This window comes from Nyctereutes procyonoides, unplaced genomic scaffold, assembly GCF_905146905.1.
Source record: "Nyctereutes procyonoides isolate TBG_1078 unplaced genomic scaffold, NYPRO_anot_genome, whole genome shotgun sequence".
Classification (NCBI taxonomy): Eukaryota; Metazoa; Chordata; class Mammalia; order Carnivora; family Canidae; genus Nyctereutes; species Nyctereutes procyonoides.
This window is the reverse complement of record NW_026575120.1, coordinates 4,158,754-4,167,533: the sequence shown is the minus strand read 5'-3', so window position 1 is coordinate 4,167,533 and position 8,780 is coordinate 4,158,754. Positions and strand designations below refer to the sequence as shown.

At 39.8% G+C, this 8,780-nt stretch overlaps 1 pseudogene; it reads right to left on the bottom strand.

Moving 5' to 3' along the window:
* Window positions 1-2,206: 2,206 nt before the first annotated feature.
* LOC129516101 (glyceraldehyde-3-phosphate dehydrogenase-like) lies at window positions 2,207-4,313 on the bottom strand (annotated as a pseudogene).
* Window positions 4,314-8,780: the final 4,467 nt, after the last annotated feature.

Here is an 8,780-nt window from a genome sequence, read left to right as displayed (position 1 = left end):
CTGCCTCTTTTCTAGCATTACCAATCAGTTCTGGCATAGTGTCTACTTTTTCTTTTAGGGCCGTTGGCATGATACTTACAATTTAAATTTTCAGTCTGCTAATTTTAACTTCCTTGCCATATCTGAGTCTAGTTTTAATGCCTGCTATGCATCTTATACCTGTGTTCATTGTCTTTAAGTATGCTTTGTAATATATGCTGGAAACCAGACATGATGTACTGGGAAAAAGAAACTCCAGTAAACTGGCCTTTACTGATATGATTGTAAGGTGTGGGGGAGGGAACACATTTTTAATGTCATAATTGGGCCTCCATGTCTTAGTAAGACCTTCTTCTGGACTGTGAACTTTATACATACTTCCCAGTGCTTTTCTCCCAACCCCCTATGTGGGATGGGATGGCTAAAGTGTAATACAATTAAGTATTTCCTTTCTCCCAGGTTGTTTTTCTTGAGAGCAGTTTTTCTTGAGAGCAGGCCTTGTTAAGAATAACAGAATGCTACAGCATATTTCAAAATGACTTTTTCATCCCCCACTTCTGGAAGCCAAGGGGATTTTTTCCATTATTTAATGTGAGAACCTGGTAGAACTTTCTAGAGTTAATAGTCACAAAAGTGTGTGGCCATCCTGGCATGACTGGGCACCTCTGGAGTTTTTACCTCTTCTACTCATCCATACTAAGCTTTCAGCAATTCCTCATCTACAGTTTAGAGTTTCCTACTCTGCTACTCATTCTTGCTGAGTTTTTTCCATGTAGGATTTTACTCCATCAAGTTGTGATTCCCTGAATCTGCCTATTTGTCTCTACCATTTTGCAAGCACTGGTTTGACCTATCCCTTCTCTTACAGTTCTGAGACAAATTGTTGATTTTTTTCCCATTCAATTAGATTTTTATTTATTATTAGAATGGAATGACTTCTTGCAAGCTCCTTATATGCTGGATAAGGAGCACACAGGATTCTCTAATATGATTTTGTACAAATGTGTATATATGTTTTCCAAATGTCTGAACATGAAGACCAAGATTACTCTGCCATTTTCTTTGCAGCTCTTAAAAATTTTCCTTTTATTTATTTCTTCACTCTACTCCAAAAAAAAAAAATAGCTGCAACTTACTTCTGGGGAGTCTAACTCATAGATATTATGTGTCTTCAGTTAGAATTACCAGTTTCAGAGTCAAAGAATCAGATGATTTTTTAAAAAGTGTTATTATTTAGCATCACTCAAAAGAGCTTTAAATGAAAAGTAATATTCTGTACCGTATTTCCCCTGATAGGCCAGATGTGGTCCTCATTGAATTTGTGTTCCCCAAAGACTAATTTGGCTTCAACAAATGAGCAGTTGATTCCAGAGCATCATCAGTTAAAAGATAATACCAAAAGAGAATGTGTGGTGGGTTCTATGGAATTCTAAAACTCTTTCACATGATGGCAACATCTTTTGGGAAAAATTATATATTCATAATAACATTGAAAAATACGAATTTTTAAAAGTATCACTATTACAAATATGCTGAAAATATAAAAGAAAGCAATACAAGGCTATATACCACAGATACTCAATTAATATTAATTATGATTAGCACCTTAACAACTTAGGTAAATAAAGCATCTGTGTACTAGAAATTCATGAAATATTTCATAGTTTTAAATTTCTGCCTATTTTTTATGTCTCTACTTTCAATAGTGTCTTTTAATTTTGTAAATCATAACTATTTACTGCAGAACCATAATTTATCCAGAGTTATAACAACAATTAGTCACAAAATTAATTGGAATTCGGGATGTACTTTCAGTATTTCATCTTTTGCAGAAAATGACAGAGTAGAGTTAATTAGTAGTGATTAAAAGAATGGTGTTTACCTCTAGTGTTATGTTTATGTTTCAGTTAGGATTTAAATGTCAATGTGTCACAAAGGAAAATTACTAACCCAACTTCAGTTGACTATGAAAATGTCTCCACATAGTTTGATGAACTTCAATATATGCATAAAAAGACACATTTTAGCCTAAATATGTTAGGAAATAATTAAATGTGAGAAAACATCCCGAAAGATAAGAATGCTGGTAAATTCCAAGTATCGCCTTCTGTAGTCAATGGGAAACAAATGATTGATGACTCTTTTAGTTATCTCCATTTAGGTTAAACCTATCTAAACTATAGGTTAGCATTGTTGGGGAAATATAATCCAAAATAAAATCTTCAACCTATCCAGAAAACCTCTCCAAAAGCTAGCAGAAAAAGAAAACAGTATTATTATTGAATAAGTATTAGATCAGAATATGATGTATGTCAAGAAATCAGCTAAAACATTGCAAAGACAGAAAGACATCTAATCTTTTAATATAGCCAAGCAGATACAACCTACTATATAGATATTTTCAGGATAACTAGTTTTCTAGTAAGTGAAGTTGATAGCACCATTTGCCATGTATAGTTTATTCTAAATTCACCTGGTAATTGAAGTGACTATCTGCATTGGCTAATTGACTTTATCCAGAGGAAAAAGAAACTCTTTACACCTTCATGACAGGGGTAGTTTTGTAACTTGGAGCAACATATTTACTAAAATTAGGCTCCTACCCTACCAGAGAAACTGGGAGGTAGGGGGGCTATCTCCCCTGGTATTTATATTTCAAAGAAGTGGCTCCAAAGTCCTTGAGAAAGACATTCTTAGGTCATAAAGCTGATGAAAAGCCTATCTAGTTTTCAAAAAGATTTATGTATTTAAAAGAGAAGAGACTTTACTAAGAATAGGGAAGGGAAGGAAATATCTTCCCTTGTTTTAAAAAAGGAGAATTAAGCCTCTTAGTTTTCATTTGTATTTATCCTTACAGTATTAAAATTTGCAGGTTTTTGTAGTGGTCTGGTGGGGTTAGGAATATACAAGAGATACTTAAAATAGAAGAAAACAATTAACAATGGTTAATATCTTCTTCCTCCAAGTTCCTTTTTTGGGTAGGAGATTCTCACAACCTTAAACGCAGGTAATATAAACTTATATAAGAAGTAAGAGACAAGTGAAGAAATTATGAAGGAGCTAAAATAGTAGCAGGCTTTACTAAGCTCTCTCTCTCTCTCTCTCTCTCTCTCTCTCTTTTTTGTCTGGGTACAGTATACTTTATTGATGGTACATGACAAGGTAGGGCTACACAAGCCCCTCCCCTTCCTCGGGGTCTAGGATGCAAATTGGAGGTCAGGAGATTCTCAGTGTGTTGGGGGATTAAGTTGGGGCAGGAACTCCCCAGCAGCTGAGGGCCTCTCTCTTCCTCTTGTTCTTGCTGAGGCTGGTGGTCCAGGAGGCCCTTACTCCTTGGAGTAAGACCATGTGGACCATGAGGTCTACCACCTGGTTGCTGTAGCTGAATTCATTCTCATACCAGGAAATGAGCTTTACGAAGTGGTCATTGAGGGCAATGTCAGCCCCCGCGTCGAAGGTGTAAGAGTGGATGTCACTGTTGAAGTCACAGGAGACAACCTGGTCCTCAGTGTAGCCCAGGATGCCCTTGAGGGGGCCCTCTGATGCCTGCTTCACCACCTTCTTCATGTCGTCATATTTGGCAGCTTTCTCCAGGCGGCAGGTCAGATCCACAGCTGACACATTGGGGGTGGGGACATGGGAGGCCATGCCAGTGAGCTTCCCATTCAGCTCAGGGACGACCTTGCCCACAGCCTTGGTGGCACCAGTGGAAGCAGGGATGATGATCTGGGCAGCCCCTAGGCCGTCACGCCACAGCTTCCTAGAGGGGCCGTCCATGGTCTTCTGGGTGGCAGTGATGGCACGGCTGGTGGTCATGAGGCCCTCCACAATGCCGAAGTGGTCATGGATGACCTTTGGCTAGAGGAGCCGAGCGGTTGGTGGTGCAGGAGGCATTGCTGACAATCTTGAGGGAGTTGTCATACTTCTTGTGGTTCACGCCCATTACAAACATGGAGGCATCAGCAGAAGGAGCAGAGATGATGACCCTCTTGGCCCCGCCCTTCAAGTGAGGCCCAGCCTTCTCCATGGTAGTGAAGACTCCAGTGGACTCCACAACATACTCAGCACCAGCATCACCCTTTTTGATGTTGGCAGGATCTTGCTCCAGGAAGATGGAGATGGACTTCCCATTGATGACTAGTTTCCTATTTCTCAGCCTTGACCGTGCTGTGGAATTTGCCGTGGGTAGAATCATACTGGAACATGTACATCATGTAATTGAGATCAATGAAGGGGTCATTGATAGCAACAATATCCACTTTGCCAGAGTTAAAAGCAGTTCTGGTGACCAGGCCCCCAATACGGCCAAATCTGTTCACTCCGACCTTCACCATCGTGTCTCGGGGACATGGCTGGCACTGCACCAACAGATGCAGCTGTCTGTCGAATGGGGAGGAGCAGAGAGCCAAGTCTTTCTTCTTTTTAATGTAAGTTTTTTAAAGATTTTATTTATTTATTCATGAGAGACACAGAGAGAAAGAGGCAGAGACACAAGCAGAGGGAGAAGCAGGCTCCATGCAAGGAGCCTGATGTGGGACTCAAATCCGGGAACCCAGGATCATGCCCTGAACCAAAGGCAGACACTCAACTCCGCTGAGCCACCCAGGCATCCCTGATTCTTCCATTTATAAAAAGAAAGACTTAGCTAGTGATGGCTGGGTGGCTTGGTAGTTGAGCATCTGCCTTTGGTTCAAGGCATGATCCTGGGTTCCCGGATTTGAGTCCCACATCAGGCTCCTTGCATGGAGCCTGCTTCTCCCTCTGCTTGTGTCTCTGCCTCTCTGTGTGTGTGTGTGTGTCTCTCATGAATAAATAAATAAAATCTTTTAAAAATTACATTAAAAAGAAGAAAGACTTAGCTTAATAAAGCCTGCTACTATTTTAGCTCCATAATTTCTTCACTGTTCTCTTACTTCTTATATAAGTTTGTATTACCTGGGTTTAAGGTTGTGAGAATCTCCTACCCAAAAAGGAACTTGGAGGAAGTAGATATTAACCAGCAATATTATTTTCTTCTATTTTAAGTCATCTCTTGCATATTCCTAACCCCACCAGACCACTACAAAGACAGTAAATGAGGGTTGACACCGCATGACCCAATTCTCCAAAATGAAAAGGCCACAGGGGGTGACTTTTTCTTTAGTGATGCCTTTTGTGTTGGAGAAGACCCTGTTTCTGAATATATAGAATTTTACCTCCACACATAAAGTGCTGTCTTTTCCATACTTCAGGAAATCAGAGGGAGGGGTACTATGTCCTTCATTTATGAGCACTCCGAAATGAAAAGCACCTTGGGTCCTTTAAAGGCATTGCTGAAAGAGAACACTGTACAGAAGCTAAATTCTGGCACCATTGAAATACATATAGATAATGAGATCTCAACTGCATTTCAGCCAGTTAATTATTTATTGGATTTTTCTTAAGTGGCAACCTTCATTAGGAAATTAATGCAGGACGCCAATACTACCAATTAAAAAGGACCCATGAAACAAAACCAGCAACATCAAATAGTATTGAAATCACCTATAAAATAGATTGTTTACAAAAGAGTTGTCTGAAACTCTCTTCTGAATGAATGTAAGGGGGTCTGGGCTTTGCCAAACTGAGATGATAAAGCATAATTTGCCCTGTAGTTTCAAGTTCTCTAATCAAGAGATGTGAGCTCTTTTAGCAAAAGTTCGAAGTTTATGATGATGCAGAGAGAAAGATGCCACCCATAAGTTTGAAAAGCTTCGGCACTTCTGAGGCTTTAGGAATCAGTCATTGCTTTGAATTATATTTGGTAGCAAGAGAGGCGAAATGCTAAACTTCCTGGGGCGTGTGTTCCTTTCATTCCTCCGTACTTAAATGAAGACAGTGCAGAAACTCTAGCCTGGAGTTTGCTTGAGGAATATACCACCTCCCACAAAAGAAGCCAGGTAAAGTGAAGGAGTCTGGGGATAAGGGAGGGAAGTGGGAGAGAAAGGAGATTAACCTGCTCATTTTGCCTCCTGGTAAATAGCTAGTGCTTTACATTCTCTTTTTTGGAGAAAGGAACAACATACTAGAAATCAGAAAAACAGAAAGGAATTTAGAAAATAAAACTAGCCTGAGATCATTTTTCTAGATGGGTTTTTGTCAGTTTGTCTGGGTTATTATTCAAACCAAAAGCAGTCACGTGTCTCCCCAAAGAAAAGTTGTAAAAGAAGATTAACTTGCTTCCTTGCCCCTGGCTTATCTCTTCTCTCCTAAACCCTGAGAGAATGTCTGAGTGTCAGGATAGGTGCAAAGTTTTTCAATGGGATGTTCAATGTGTCCACATTATTCTTTTTCTTCTTCTTCTCTAAATTCTTCTTATATTCAAAATCTGCTTGCCCTGGGACATATCAGTAAAATACCATTGTAAAATAAGTAGACTTATTAACAACCCAACCCTATTTTTAAAAACCTTTACCTATAACTTTAGATCTCACTGAGAATTTTGAAAATCAAGTTTTATTTCTAGAGAAGTGCACATGGACCCAAGGGCCCCAGCCCTGTCATCACAGCTTCCCATCATACTAAGCTACATTTCTACTATATTCAGCTTATTTGGCAGCACAATCCATATATGAAGTGTGTGTGAGTATACATCAGTTGTGAATTGTTGCTGGTGGGGTGGCAGCTGCCTAAATTACGATACTTCTAGGTCCTCTCGGTCTCTCTAGGTCCCATTGCCTTTTATTGTACCAATAAGGGTTGGAAGTCCCTGAGGATATGACCCACTTACAGGTATAACTCTGATATTTTTCAGACTCTGTGCTTATATCTTTCATTCTCTATCCACATCCCTGCCTCTCAGAAGACCACCAAAGACGGCATCGTCATACCATGGTAGGACATGAATTATAAAGGAAAAATGTTTAGTTATTCAGCCTAAGGCAAGAATTGTGCAAAAGAGGTAGAGCAGAGGTGCATAATTACAAATGTGAACATCTCCACAAAGATTATTTTTGCACATAATTGTTCCTCAACGTGGAATGTTTTCTACAGCTTACAACTCCTTCTTAAAGCACTGAAATCTGTTTTTTTCCAGAGAAACGTATCACCCCCCAGTAGAAGACATGAAAACAGAGCCACTATGTTGTGAGGAAGGAGCACTAAAACTCCATGCTCTCTTTCCCATCTGAATTCCTCTGTGATGCTCTGGTACTCCATGGAACTCCAGGGTTCCAGGAACTCAGTTTGAAACCCATAATCAAGTCAGTTATACTTACATCCAGAATATTCTGGCCCGTTTTTGTTGTTGTTGAGTATATACTTATAAAGAGCCTATGACATATAAATAATACCTTTTAAAAGCTTAATTCAACATAACCTCACATGTATACAATCTCACTTCCATGCCTGACTCATCTCTTCCTTGTTGAGTTCTCAGAGATTTTTCTAGCCATACTTCTTTTTTCTTTTTCTTTCTTTCTTTTTTTTTTTTTTTTTAAATTTGGCTATAGTTGACCCTCAATGTTCTTATTAGGTATTTAAAATATATCAACTTACCTTGTATTGATAATTTAATCTTTTAATTTCCCCCTGATGCTCTAGACTAAAAGCCTCTTGAGAAGAGCAACCACACTTTATACTTCTTCACATCCAAATCATAGCACAGTATCTAGCATTTACTAAACCCCCTGAGCTTGTTTCTGATGTTAGTGATGATTATAACTTTAAGATTTTGAAAAAAGACATTCTTGGAAAAAATCTGGAGTTTGACTGAACTAGATTCCAATACCTTCAGCTCAACTAATCGACAGGCTTCTTCCTGCCCCTAAACCCTGAGCTCTCTTCTCTTAGATCATTTACTTTAGGGAAGTAATAATCGTAAATTCTTTCTCTGCCCCTTTGAGATGGAAATCATTTTATTTTATTTTATTTTATTTTATTATTTATTTTTTAAAGAATTTTATTTATTTATTCATGAGAGACACACACACAGAGAGAGAGAGAGAGAGAGAGAGAGAGAGAGGCAGAGACACAGGCAGAGGGAGAAGCAGGCTCCATGCAGGGAGCCTGACGTGGGACTCGATCCCGGGTCTCCAGGATCACATCCCGGGCTTCAGGTGGCGCTAAACCACTGTGCCACCAGGGCTGCCCCCAGATGGAAATCATTTTAAAAGCCCCCTACCAATTTTATTTTATTTATTTTTTAAGATTTTATTTATTTATTTATTTGAGAGAGAGACAGAGCAGGGTGGTTGGGGGTGGGGAGGAGCAGAGAGAAAGAGAAACAGATTCTGTACTGAGCCTGGAGCTCATCTTGGGGCTCAATCCCATGACCCTGAGCTGAAATCATGAGTCAGAGGCTTAACCGAATGAGCTACCCAAGTACCCCATCTCCTGCCAGTTTTAAAACTTAAGGTTGTCTTTCTCAAGGGCTAGGAACCACCTCTTTCACAGGTGTTTCTTGACCCTTTCTCATATCTTCTGTGGCCAGTAGAACCCTAGCCCACTGTGTACCTTGCTCTAAGTTGTAAAAACTATCTCTTGTCATGAAAATATGAAAAAATTACTTTCTTTTGGGGTAAGATCAACTAGCAAATATAGATGGCCTACAATTTTCCCCACCCACCTCTCCCTACCTCATCCCTTAAAAACTCTCCAATCCTTGTTTTAGCGGAACTGAGCTCAGACAGAGCTTTGGCTTCTCTACCCTACTGGAATAGCCTTCAATAAAATCTTCCTTTCCTAGGGATCCCTGGGTGGCATAGTGGTTTGGCACCTGCCTTTGGCCCAGGGCGTGATCCTGGAGACCTGGGTCGAATCCCACATCGGGTTCCCGGTGCAGG